This window comes from Podarcis raffonei, chromosome 11 (genome assembly GCF_027172205.1).
Source record: "Podarcis raffonei isolate rPodRaf1 chromosome 11, rPodRaf1.pri, whole genome shotgun sequence".
Lineage (NCBI taxonomy): Eukaryota > Metazoa > Chordata > Lepidosauria > Squamata > Lacertidae > Podarcis > Podarcis raffonei.
In genome coordinates, this window is record NC_070612.1 from 35,744,203 (window position 1) to 35,757,402 (window position 13,200).

The window sequence follows — 13,200 nt, forward strand, 5'->3', positions numbered from 1 at the left end:
AGCAAGAGAAGTAATAGTACCATTCTCTTCTTCCATGGTCAGACCATACCTGGAATACTGTATCCAGTTCTGGGCACCACAATTTAAGAAGGATATTGACAAGCTGTGCAGAGGAGGGTGACCAAGATGATCAAGGGTCTATGGAAACCAAGCCTGATGAGGAACAGTTGTAGGAGTTGAGAATAAGAGCTGTTCAACAGAGGAACAGTCTCCCTTGGTTTGATGTTACACAAAAAGAGATTCTGATTCTAAATATCAGGAAGAACTTTCAGGTGGTAAGAACTACTCTACAGTGGAATAGACTCCCTCAGGAGGTTGTGGACTCTCCTTCCTTGGAGGTTTTTATGCAGAGGTTGAGTGGTCATCTGTCACGGATGCTTTCATTGAGATTCCTGCATTGCAGGGAGTTGGACTAGATGACCCACAGTGTATCTGTTGGTGATTTTGACTTTTCAGTAAGAAATTAAAAGCACAGAGAATATTACTGAGACAACAAAAGGAAAAGATAGTAACTTTAGTGGACAAGCCTGGCATTAGCACCTGGCAGCCTTGGGCAACCGCAAGTGTGAATTCCCACCTATGGGTTTATGTAGTGGTGTCCATGGGAAGTAAGCATCTAAGTTTGTTACAATAGCTCAACATAGCTTTAGAGTATTATTGGAAATTAAAATGGAGGAAGGGGCCCATCACATTGTACAGTATGTTTTCTTAGGACCCCTCAGACTTGGAGAAGGTCCTTCTTAGTGGACACTGGAGTGTTTTCTTCGGTGATGGAGTTATTCATATTTACCTGTTTCATAGCACTAGTTGCAGGTGAGGTTTTTGGGTGCACTTAACACTTAATATCCTCTGCTGCTCTTCCATATATATATATATATATTCCAAAGCCAACTTCCTGCCAGGAAGATCACATAAGTGAAGGTATTTTATAAAATCTCAACCCCTAAATGAGAGATAAAATGGCTCAACTCACACAGTTTCCTCTCATTTGAAGACTCTGGGGGGGGAATGTAAAAACATGTACATTTATATAGAAAGGAGGGCGTTGGACTCCCCCCCTTCAATGTCATATGAGGAGGATTGTAACTAAATAGTAATAGCAGATCTTTTAAACTAATAATTGGTGTTCATAATAAGGGTTGTACTGATAACCAGCTGTGCATCTGCCCTCAATCCCTGTAGCGAGGAAGGGGAAGGAAGTCTGCAAATGATTACCAGCTTCAAGTATTTCTTGCAGTCAAAGTTTTATTTTTTAAAAAATTAGTAAAATACCTTTTTACCGTTTAAAAATATATCCCAGTTTGAAAGTAGACCTATTTAAAGAGTTTAGAATAGAACAGCTGTGTACTGCGTAAATCAAGGGCATTGCCCAGTTGGGCTGCCGGCCTACATTGTAGACTGAGTCTGCAGTAAAAGCTCTTCTCCTCCCAATTAGAGAATAAAGGTTGAGGTGCCTACCAGCCTTTCAGCATGTTTGGTGTGACTTTTCACTCCAGACTTTACCCTCTTTATATCGTTCTCTCTTGCAGTTGCTTCCCTGGCATGCTGGCGGTGTCCAGTAATGCAACACGAGGTCAGGACGGGTTATAGTTTTGATTGTGCACTTTTGTTTTCCTGGGGTTTTGTAAGTCAACCCTCAAATCCTATTCCATTTCAATCTGTTATAACTAGAGTCAAAACCTCAGTGAATGGTTTTGACTCTATATTTTCCATTTTCAACAAATCAATTTGAACCTGTTGACGTGCACAGCATTACACCTTTTTCAATGATAAAATGCAGCAATTTCCTAATCAGTTTCACGGGACAGCTGTAAATTCAAACCAGCTCAATGAACGACAGAAATTTGTTCAGAGCAGGAAACATTGTGACTTCGAATTGTGTTTTCTATGAATATTCAACATCAGCATTCACACAACAAAATTCTGAGGAGCATTTGTGGAACCAAATTTCTGTTAGCTGTAGAAAATAAAATCATTAATAGAGTCTTGTTAAAACAAATGTACCATCAGCCTACTGAGTTGTTTCAGCTTGAGTTAACCTTTCTTTTTCAACCATTTAGGAGAGCAGGATGCAACCTCATTCCACTGCCTACTCAGTTGTCAGCGGAAGAGGTTATCCATTTGCAGGAACAAAGAAACTTAGCTACCCTGTTTCACCCTTCAGTTCTGGCTTACAAGAAGCCCAGTTCATTTTACCTTTGAATTCGTTTTTAAGGCTACAATACAAACCACAGATCTGTCAGACTGTGGAGGGTTTGGATAAGGCAGAAGTGCCCCTCTCTGGCAGTTAGAGGACGCCAGCAGAAGCAGAAATAGGTATAGCCATGTATAAATGTATCGCAAGAAGCAGCCCTAAAAACAGTGGTGCTGTTGGTTTATTAGTAAATGTGGGGTTTGAAGTCAAGCCAGCTTCCTCAGCAGCTGGGCTTGGAGAGGTGCCATGCAAGAACAAAGTGAAAGCAGAATCATTACCCTGGCAAAAGGTGAGACATTAAGCATCAGACAAGAAAGGGGGAGGCTGCCAAGATTACAGGGGCCATGATGTTACCACAGAAAAAACTGCCTTTTGCAGGAGGCTTTGGAAATGGAGGTTACAGAAAGATGGTAGAAGCGGAAGGGGAGGAGTTGTTTTTCTGCAGATACTGCTGGGAAGAAGGAGGAGGCAGAACTCCATGTGGCGCTGGCTGGAGGAGGCTGCTCCAAGGGACATGGGGCCATTTTGGCTGTTGCTTGCGACCCAAGCTTGCTGAAGCTATGAGAGGAGCAATGGGGCGTAATGTTCAGCATCCCTTCCATTGAAGTCTCTAGGTGTAAATACTGGTATGTGTAAAATAAACCATGATTTTAAAAGACACAACAGTTTTCACCACATCTTGATTGATTCCCAATGGAAGCATGAGCCAGAGTGAGTGCCTGGAATCCCCTAGAATCTTGCTCCCACTCAGCAGCGATTGCAGGTGGCGCACAACCTTTGTAACAATATTTTATGTTGCAATGCAAATATGGAAACATCTGTCACAAAACAAACTTTTTTTAGGGGTGTGATGTTTTCCGATTTAAAATAAAGTATTGAACATTCATGAAATTTGGCTGCATATTAAAAAGTGAAACTTCCCATTCTAACTAGATTTTTAATGCAATTGGGTGTATGTTCACTCAGAACTAAGTCTCTCTGGGTTCAATGGTGGTTCTTTCCTAATAAGATTGCTTAGGATTGCAGCCTTAGTATGTTAAAAAAGAAAAATCATTGATCAAAATTAAATGTGTTCTAATTTTTCTGAACAAAAATCTACCCTGCCATATGGCATAAACAGTGCTATTATTAGTGATTTTCTTGTCCACAGTGCTATTAATATTTGAAAATCACTGCTTGTTGGCAATTAGCAAATTCACATTTTATCAGGATGGGGGGGGAACCACCCTCCAAGTTATTGGGTTACAAAGTGAATTGTTCTGCAGCTGCAGAATCAAGTGCTTTAGCTGAGTTAATGCTTTTCATTTCTTTTGCATGTGTCAGCATTAATGGAGGCAAGCTTCTATAAAGCCTTGCATGTGAAGATGGTGCTGAGCAGACTAGATTCAGTTCTGTTGAATGCTTTTTGCATTTTCTTTCTTTCTTTCTTTTTTTCTTTTTTCTTTTTTTTGAATAACACACAAAAGGAGACTTCAAATCAGCCTGAACTTCAAGTAAAAGTTAATGCTATTCTCTTTTGGGTTCAACCACCCACTTTGCTTAAGGTCACTAGTTGAGGCTAATGCTGTGCAGAGGGGCTGCAGCAAACTTGGCACCTCCTTGATTAGGCTCCCTGCTGATCTAATACACATACCAGCTCACTTGCCAAGTCAAATAACACATTTAGTGAATTGGAAATAAGATTTAAGTGAGCCAGCACAATGCGGCTTGCCCTCTCATCTTTTTACTGAATCCTTCTCTTTGTATGCTAGACTGTGAAAACTGCTCTTGTTAGAGGACTTAATCTTCATTTTTTCCTGTAGATTATTTGGAAACAGGTCAATTGAATGTTGGAACTGCTAACTCCTCCTACCAAAGAAAAGGAACTGCTTGTGACATACTTAATACATCATTTAAATGCAAGGCTCCTATTATGAAAGGAAAATACTGTAATATAAGGAACTCCTAAAATCAGAGTGTTAAATGTAACCTTAAAAAAGAATGTGTTTGTTTCTTTACCAACTACTCCTTTTCCAAGAGTATCTGACATTGCTTTTGAGTAGTAATTGATGGAGTTGATTACTTTGGAGTGTGTGTGAAAGTGATTAGATACATAGATAGATAGATAGATAGATAGATAGATAGATAGATAGATAGATGATAGATAGATAGATAGATAGATAGATGATAGACAGACACACGCACACACACACACTGTATTGCAATAGTTAATTCTTAATAGAGCAGAATACAATGGGATGACATTTCTATAGGCCATTTCAATTCTGCTTTTCATAACAGCAATCCAAAGCATTTCACATCATGTTTGACTTCGCACTCTTCTAGCTTTTAGTGTCACAAAACTGGAGCTGATCATAAAGCATTATAGCTTTGTGCTTGGTATGTTTGCTTCCTGTTATTTTTGGGAATAGAGGAGCCATGGAATTTGCTATCATTTGAGATATACTACTGGGTAACATGCAATCTAAGACATTATTATCTGTAACCATCCGATATCACTGTAATAGGTTATTCAAGATTATGGTGTGTATTGACTCTTTATCGTATACTCATTTCTTCTGGATATATAGATTTATGTGAGCATCCCTCTCTCCATAAGAAATCCTGCAATAAGCTTGGTTTTGAGACCTTTAATATAGTTTGCATTATAAGGAAAGGACAGCAATACAATATGGAACAGAGACTGAGGCAGGTGGGGAGAACTATGCTGTAATGGACAGGATCCAAAGATTCACGCAACTAGTTTTGGATACCCAAGGGTGTTTTTGTCTCATGTTTCCCAACTGCATGCCCCCAGGTCACCTGGGAAATTGCTCTTGAAATTTCTGCCACTTTCAAAAACAGTTTATGACATGGCTTTGGGAACTCCTTTGGGGGGAATTAAAATCAAATCAGTTCCAACACAGTTCCTCAAATGCTCCTTTGGATTTAAGCCCATGTCGCTAATGAAGATTTCAGATATGTTGGTTTTTATTGTGCCTTTTGTTTACACGAGTGACTAGATGAACAAATATCAGAAATTCGGTTATATGATACAATGCTTCAATGCTAAAATTACCACAAGCTCTTATATTCTAATTAGAAGAAGAACTTTTTAATTTCCAATTAGAATTCCAAAGCTCCAGTGAAGTGAAAAAATGTGGTGGAGGAGACCAGAGCCACAACAGATGCCAAATATTTGGTATTCAAAATTAAGGGTTGATTCATAATGTTGCTGCTACTCTACTTCCACAATTTGTAGATGATAAATGAGGTATTTCCACAGTGAAATGAAATATTGATTAGGTGAAGTCTAATAAAGCCCTCTTCAGGCATTCAGCTTGTATGTGTGAAGGGGCAAATGGGAATACATGAGATGTACCCACTCAGCTCACTCACTGATGCTCTACGCATTTTAGGGCTTTCTGTACCCAGCCATTCTCTTACTTTTGACTCCCATGCAGTCTACATTTCCACTTTCAGGAATGTAGTAAGCTGCCTTAAACCAGGTCAAACTATTTGCGCATCAAGTCCAGAAATCTTTGTCCTGCTGGCATCAGCATCCATGCTCTCTGGCAGACATCTCTCACATCACCTGCTGCTACCTGACCCTTTTCAAAGATTGGACTAGGGACTCTCTGGATGCAGAGCATGTGCTTCCTTCTACAACAGGCCCTCCAGATGTCATTTGACTCCAGCTCCCAACAGCCCCAGTCAGCATAGCTAATGGTCAGGAGTTATGGAAGGTGGAGTTCAATAACACCTGCAGGGCCCACAGAACACACCCACAAAATATGGTTACCTTCAAAGAATCATAGGAACTGTAGTCTACCCTCATAAAGTATAAATCCCAGCACTCCTAAAACTGCAATTCCCATATTATTGGGGGGAAGGTCATTGCATGAAATGTGTTTGAAGTGTATGGTGTGGCTGTGACCAGCTTCAGCTTTTGATTCACATACATTGACCAATTCTGCCTTCTTTTAAAAAGCAGTACCGGATGTACAATTGATGAGCCTTCGCCTGCATACTACCTTGCCAAGAAGGGACCAAAAAGGAAACACCATAGTAAAAGAGACGATAGCAGGACCAAATGGAGGGAGGGCAATCTTGATCTCTCATTCATGGTCCCAGAGCAAATATGTTGATTTGGCATATAATGAAATGCCTTCTCTACCTTCTGTGGTGCAGCTGATGATCCACCAATGTGAGATGTTGCGGTACATCATGCAACAGTGGAAGTAATAAAACCATAAAACCAACAGCTAATCCACTCCACAAGGTTAAAGTGAGCTGTACTGCAACTTTCCAATCCATACTGACCTTATAGAGCCAAGGTGATGCTGTGCTACTAGAGATATATATTGGTCATGTTCAGTGGAAATGGCCAGCTAATTCAGATACTGCAAATGAATGAGCCAGTATGACTCCAAATAATTTGATCTGTAGGTGTCTTTGTCATCCACATAGGTTGAACCATGTAAATAAATGTCAATGTACTTAATTTAAAAAACTCTGTATTTCAAAAAAAATGTAATGATGAAAAGAAAATATTCAAAGGAAATGTCTTCAGCGCTCTAGATTTCATCTATATCACAGATAGATATATAGATTCTATAAGTGTGCCTCCATAAAAAATGCAGGTTTTAATTCTTTCCTTCACAGGCTCCAGGATTCAGGCTGCAACATTTTCTGTCCCGACTTTAAAACATAAGAAGGGCGCTGGAGAGGCAATCAATTCTGGGAAGAGCTGGCCTTATTCATAGGAAATTGCAGTGCCATAGAAAAACGGATATTATCCCTGTCTCTGTGAGAGTGTTCCTGTGTAAAGTGCGATAGGTTATTACTTAAACCAGAGGTGCCAAATAATGATGTGTTCATTGTTTTTCTGTGCATCAGACCCAAGACATTCAGGGCCCAATTTGCATAAGTGCTGGAAAAAGTAGCATGTGATCATGTAATTAAGGACCGTCAGCACAGTTCTCAAAGCATTTGTGCCAGCAGGAACCCCATTGAAGCCAATGGGCTTCCCACTAGGGCTGTTATTTGAGGAGAAGCCTGTGTATCAACATGAATACACACAAGGGGTCCTGACAGAAGGCTGGATGGGCAACATTGATTCTGGTGGTTTGTAGTTATTGAGAGACTTTGTGAGCTTCCTATTAATTTAACATTCGTTTTAAAAAATACGTGTACATACCTGCACTATACAATCCTCCTCTATGTTTCAAAGCATACCCAAAAGTTTAATTAGGTTGTTAGTACAGACATCCATACAAACACACACACACATTTTTAGTTTTGAAAGTGTAGCATTTTACATTCTTATTCCGAGGCTATGGTTAAATAACTGCTTGAGTTAGTGATTGTGTGCATGCATTAGTTTTCCTGCTTGTTTTGGATTCTGTGGCAAATCCCTAAATTAGAGTTTGAAGCACTTAAACTTAAGAAACATTTAAAAGCGGCTGAGTGGGAAGACAATGCTGAAAGGAAAACTGACAAGGAAGTTTTACTTCACACCACAAGATTGTTTTGTGCATGTATTTCTGCGTAAAAGTCTATGGACAAATCATTTTTTAATTCTCCTGTTTCTCTCTCAACAGCCTTACATCATGTTAATAATACTGAGTGGTATTCAGCTAAGTTTTCCTCTGTGTAGCCCAACTGAAATTAATGAACATGATTAATTAATTTCAATATGTCAACTATGAGTAAAACTTAGCTGAATATTATCCATTGTAGTCAGCTTATTTCTAAATTGCTGGGTTTTTTCATATATAAGTGAAGTGTTATGAAGCCCAGTAATATTAACATTTAACTCTTCATGAAGAAAGCAGTGACATTTTAAAGGGATAGCAACTTAGAAGGGAATGATTAACTTGGATAGGAGACAGAATCATTTCCTTCAACAGCCTGATTCCTTTTTACCCTGTTGGATAAGAATAGTATTATTTATTGGTTCCCACCACCACCACAGCGTCTCCATGTAAAAACCCTTCTCCAGTAGGGTTTTTTATAAAAATAAAATAAAAACTAATACTAAAAAATAAATAAATACCACACTACCTTGTTAGTAGAGGAAAATAAAGTTGACATTAATGTTCCTTAGTTAAGTCACTTGCCTCTGTATCTGTTTTTCCTCTAGCTGTTTTCTTGTAACAGTGCACAACAGAGCTTGGACTTTCATGCATCAGTAACAGATGGGAGTTCTATTATTAATGTTTTTAAAAGTGCCTACAATACCTTTATGTTCTGTAAGGCACTCATCAAACTGTAATGTGAGCAGCTGATATCTAGAAAGGAAATGATATTACACATGTCTGTGTAATGAAGAAGCTGGAATTTGTAGGATCGTGACATTGTAATGCCTCATCCCCAAGAACTTGATAGTTTTATTCCACGTGCCAAAATCCCCAGTGCATTTTCTGTTCAACATTATATTATACATATACACTACTTTCCTTCGTATACTGTCTAGAGTTTCTGCACATTGCTAAAATGAGACTCTGAGTACAGAAATTCCTGCTGTGTGTCTGTAAGCGGTGTGTGAGAATACACAATGGGGCGTTAGAGATACATTTTATGATTTATTCAGAACACACAATAATGCCCTATACCACTGAGCTCTGGTTAGCGAATGCCACCCTTAAATGATAGCAACAAAATATTCTTAGACTATAATCATATGCATGCATACCTAGGAGTAAGCCTGATTAAACTCAATAGACTTACTTCTGAGTAGACCTCATTAAGCTAAATCAGCCCAGAATTTATACCTAACTGAACCCCTCAGCATTACACAGGACTAAATAAATAAAATTTCTTTACTGCAACAGCAAGGTCATGGATAAAAAAAAGGTGTGAGCAAACTCCATTCATGCAATGGTGCTATCCTGCCCCCTCACTGCAGCCCCTCTGACAACGCTGCACCTAAGAGTTAGGAGAGCCTTTATAATGGCATGGGCTATGGCAGAGTAGTTTGTAGTGGCAAGGAGAGACTGGGAGAAATCAGGGTGCTACTTTGTATGAGTGGTAGTGTTTTCCCACTCACTGAAGGAACCTTTGGACCCAAGTGGTAATAAACAATGATTTTAATACAATTGTTCAAATGAAATACACCTTTACACTCCAATGCAGGCCTAGTTAAGACATCATTATCATCGATATCATCGAGTGCAGCCAACTCTCACTGCCCCAACCTCTCCACTACCCTGCCCTTTCATTGTATGAGACCGTGACCCTAGTGTTACAGACCTGTCCATGGCTGCACCCATCCCTGCTACCCATTCCTAAGTGTAATATCAGTCTCTGGCCTATGTAGTAAACTTAACTATCCTCTTACAACTGGCATGTTGGAACTCCTCTCCTGACATCGGTTCCTTCTATATTTTTGGATTCTGTTTTGTTATATCTTTTCTGTATGTGCCCATCTCCACCATTACTTCTGTGGTACACACAGTATCAACAATATGAACTCCCTTTAATTTATAACACTGCAAAAGTGCCCCTACATTTTCTTATTATCTGACTTGATGAACTAATTAGAAACAGTCAAGGTTATAGCTAGGTGTCCAATAAAAATGGTTCTAATTGCCCCGAGACTGCGGATAATTCAATTACAAATCTTTTCAATTTGATTTATTCCTTTCTTCCTAAGGAAGGATTATGTTGATGGGTTTCAGGTAATAGAACTTGGTGGCTTAGGAGGAGCATTAAAACATCCTTCCAGATTTAACTAATGTGATTAAGTTTTATGAAGTTTGTTTTTCTTCTTAAAATCTTACAGAGGTCAAGTACTCATGTGATTCCTTTGGAGCAGTGGTTGAGAAGTTGGTTAAATTGAGGAGGTGGTAGTAATCTCTTGAACTGTGCTCATTAAAGCTCTAAAAAGAACTGAAAAATCTTTTCCCACATCACGCAACCTAAGTTAATAAATGAAATAAACCTCACATAATACTTTTCAAGTCTTAATTACTGATTCTTGGTGTGGAACTGCTTCTCGGATAACACCCTCTTACCGGATCATACTTCTGTGCTCATTACACAGAGAGAGCGTCAGGCTTGACAAATATTTTGAAATTAAGTTCAAACCTTTGCCCTGTCAGTAATCTAAACTGAAATGAACCATCAATGAGATTTCCCGCCCCCACCTCATTCTTTCACCCAAAAAACGAGAGCGGGAATACTTTTATGTTGTCTTTCTTCCTTCGTTTAATGAGTAGGAAAATGTAATTGCTCTAAAATGGTTTCATTTGTGTAAAATAGCTTAGTGGACGGTTTTTATAGGAATTCCCATTTATTGTTGAGATAGAATTATGTAGATATATTTTATTTCATTTCTAAAGTGCACAACAGGAATAGATGTTAGGAAACTTTACCCAGTAATGTAAGAAACTAAACTGCAACATTCTGAAAATGGAAATGTTGAGACTTCAGGAGCAGTAATTTCTGAAATAGTAACAAGCATACAGAGGGAGTAATTACAAATAATAGAAAGTGATGAGTATGCCATTAATAGTGCAATCCTATACATGACTGCTCAGAAGTTAAGTGCCATTGTGTTTTAATCAGTGTGTTTTTTCTGGGGGTACGCAGGGGTACGCATACCCCTAAACGTTTTGTGAATCTTTGCACTTTTGTCCATTTACTGTATTTATTGTTCCCGATTTGAACTATAAAATTGTGATTTTCTTGGGTCAAAATGAGAGTAGCCCTAAACGTTTTTTAAAGAAAAAAAGCACTGGTTTTATTTATTAAAGCATCCCCCTTTCCTCTTCAGTCAGAAAAGGCTTCCACGGCAGCAGAAAAATATCAGTGGTAAGGCAATATCTGCCCACAGGCTTACAATCTAAAAGACAACATACCAAAGGAAAAGGAATTGGGAGGGAGGAGGAAAAAAAGAAAATCAGGCACTAGTTCCCACATACAATTACAAGAGTTCTTGTACTGACTAGCCATGATGGAAAGAAGAGAAAAAGCCAACAGTTGCTGGTCTTTCAGCCGAGCTGCTATAGATGACAGTCGTGGGGAGAGCCCGGTGGAACTGGTTTTTCAGAACAGCAGATAAACAGGACCTATGGTCCCATCTCGCTCCCTCTCCTGTTGCTAAGGGAGCTTTATTCCCAGTAAATCATTATAGGATTGCAGTCTTTAAAGTATAAATTCATAAATTAGCATGTGAATATTTAAGAGAAATATAATTCCAATAATTTTTCAGATATCGTAAAAAAGAGTTAGGTGCTGCTGAAATTATATTTTTGATCCTGAGCAGCAAATTTCCTTGGAAAATTCAGCTGCCTGTTTATAGCTTAGCCAATTCAATTGCACATCAGCTAATTCACTGTTATCCGTTATTCATAATAATACATTTTATACTTTAGCAAAGAGTGACCGTCACCACTGTAATGGTCCACAGATGTCTTGACCTCTGCTATGAGCAAGCCATCTTTTATAGCAAATATGCTTGTGTCTCATCTCTGACGTAGCTCCTACTCTCTTCTATTTTGCATTAAACTTTAACCTATCTTCTTAAAAGCAGAGCATAATATTACATAGTGCAAAGCAAGAGTAAAATAAGAAAATTGCTGACCACTGCCAGCTTTTATGATAGATCATGAATGTCATAAAACAGCTTCCTAAAGTGCAGTGCTGACAGTAGAATACTCAAAATCTAAATAAATGTTATATATAAAAACAACCAAGGTTGGAAATTCAATGATACATGTAATTGCTGCAACTGGATAAAAGGAGTTATTTGTGTGTGAGAGAGAGATTATATATTCAGATTCCAAAACTCGGTTTGTTGCAGGTTTTTTCTCCTTCTTATAATGTTTTGTTTTATGACATTTTCAGGATTTGCCCATTTTTTTGTGGTGAGTTGGTTCACCAAAAGTGCCTACAGTCAGAACTGGAGGTGAACCTCCTCTTTCTCAGGCAAAACTGAGGAATTTCAAGGTAAACCAAAAGCTTCAATGGTTAGCTGAGTTTTTTAGAATGGATCCCACAAATCTTCAAGTTTTTTGTGTTCAAGCCTTCAGTCATTTTTTGGGGGGTGGGGGGGTGTTAGAATTATGCTTGTTTTAACCTAACCCTTCCTATCGGCACTGTCCTTCAACTTTAACCTTATAACACCTATAGTTCCTGGATCTGCCTTTTCCCTGCTACCGCCACAGCACCAGCCCTTGCTTACTTAGCATATTAACCTGTGTATAAGACGACCCTCAATTTATCACCAAAAAAAAATCAGAAAAAAGGTTGTCTTATACATGGAAAAATACAATAAGTCTGGGCACTATGAATGAGGTTGGTTAACTTTAAAATTCTGTGGTCTGAATGAAATTCTCCTCTATTCCTAATTACTAGCATAAAGCTTATCATTTTCTGCCTCCTGGCTTTTATTAATGTTTTTTAGCCCCTGCTGATCATGACAGTATGACTTCCGATGAACCTCGAAGCATACCCAAAAATGGCTACAAACTCAGCTTCTAAATGTATTATAGAGTCTTGTTATGAACCACAGAGCAGCTCTAGGGATGCATAGGGACTGTATGAATTTATCTTTGAGCAAGGATGTTTTGGGAGGAAAGGCTGTCCTCAGTCAGCACAAACACATACACCATATTATATAAACAAATAAAAGTAACTCGGCAAAACAAAGTGAGTTCTTTAACAACTGTGAGTCTGTAATATATATATTTACAATTTAAGATGTATTTCAAATTCTTCTTTATTATTTACTTGTCGGCAACTAATTCTTAAAAACTGATCACCAGCTGAAAAGCCCAACCCCCTCGCATACCGTACGGATCACGTTCGCAACCCGAGCATCCACTGTTTTGCCTTTATGTATCAATCGTCTGTTCAGACATATCACAAATTTTCAGTATTCCAGGCATTAGCTTTTTTCACTGCTGTATCACACTGTTGACTCATGTTAAGCTTGTGGTCTACAAAGATCCATAGATCCTTTTTGCACGTACTACATACAAGCCAGGGGTCTGCCAACATGTTTTTTTGTAGCTGTTTCT

The 13,200-nt window shown here is 38.7% G+C and overlaps 1 long non-coding RNA gene across 1 annotated transcript in view; it reads left to right on the forward strand.

Moving 5' to 3' along the window:
- The window catches only part of LOC128423437 (uncharacterized), a 90,898-nt gene extending 78,418 nt beyond the window's left edge, over window positions 1-12,480 (forward strand). Inside the window, exon 6 of the long non-coding RNA XR_008332755.1 lies at window positions 12,026-12,480. This is a non-coding gene — a long non-coding RNA (uncharacterized LOC128423437). The remainder of the gene's footprint in view (window positions 1-12,025) is intronic.
- The last annotated feature ends 720 nt before the right edge of the window (window positions 12,481-13,200 follow it).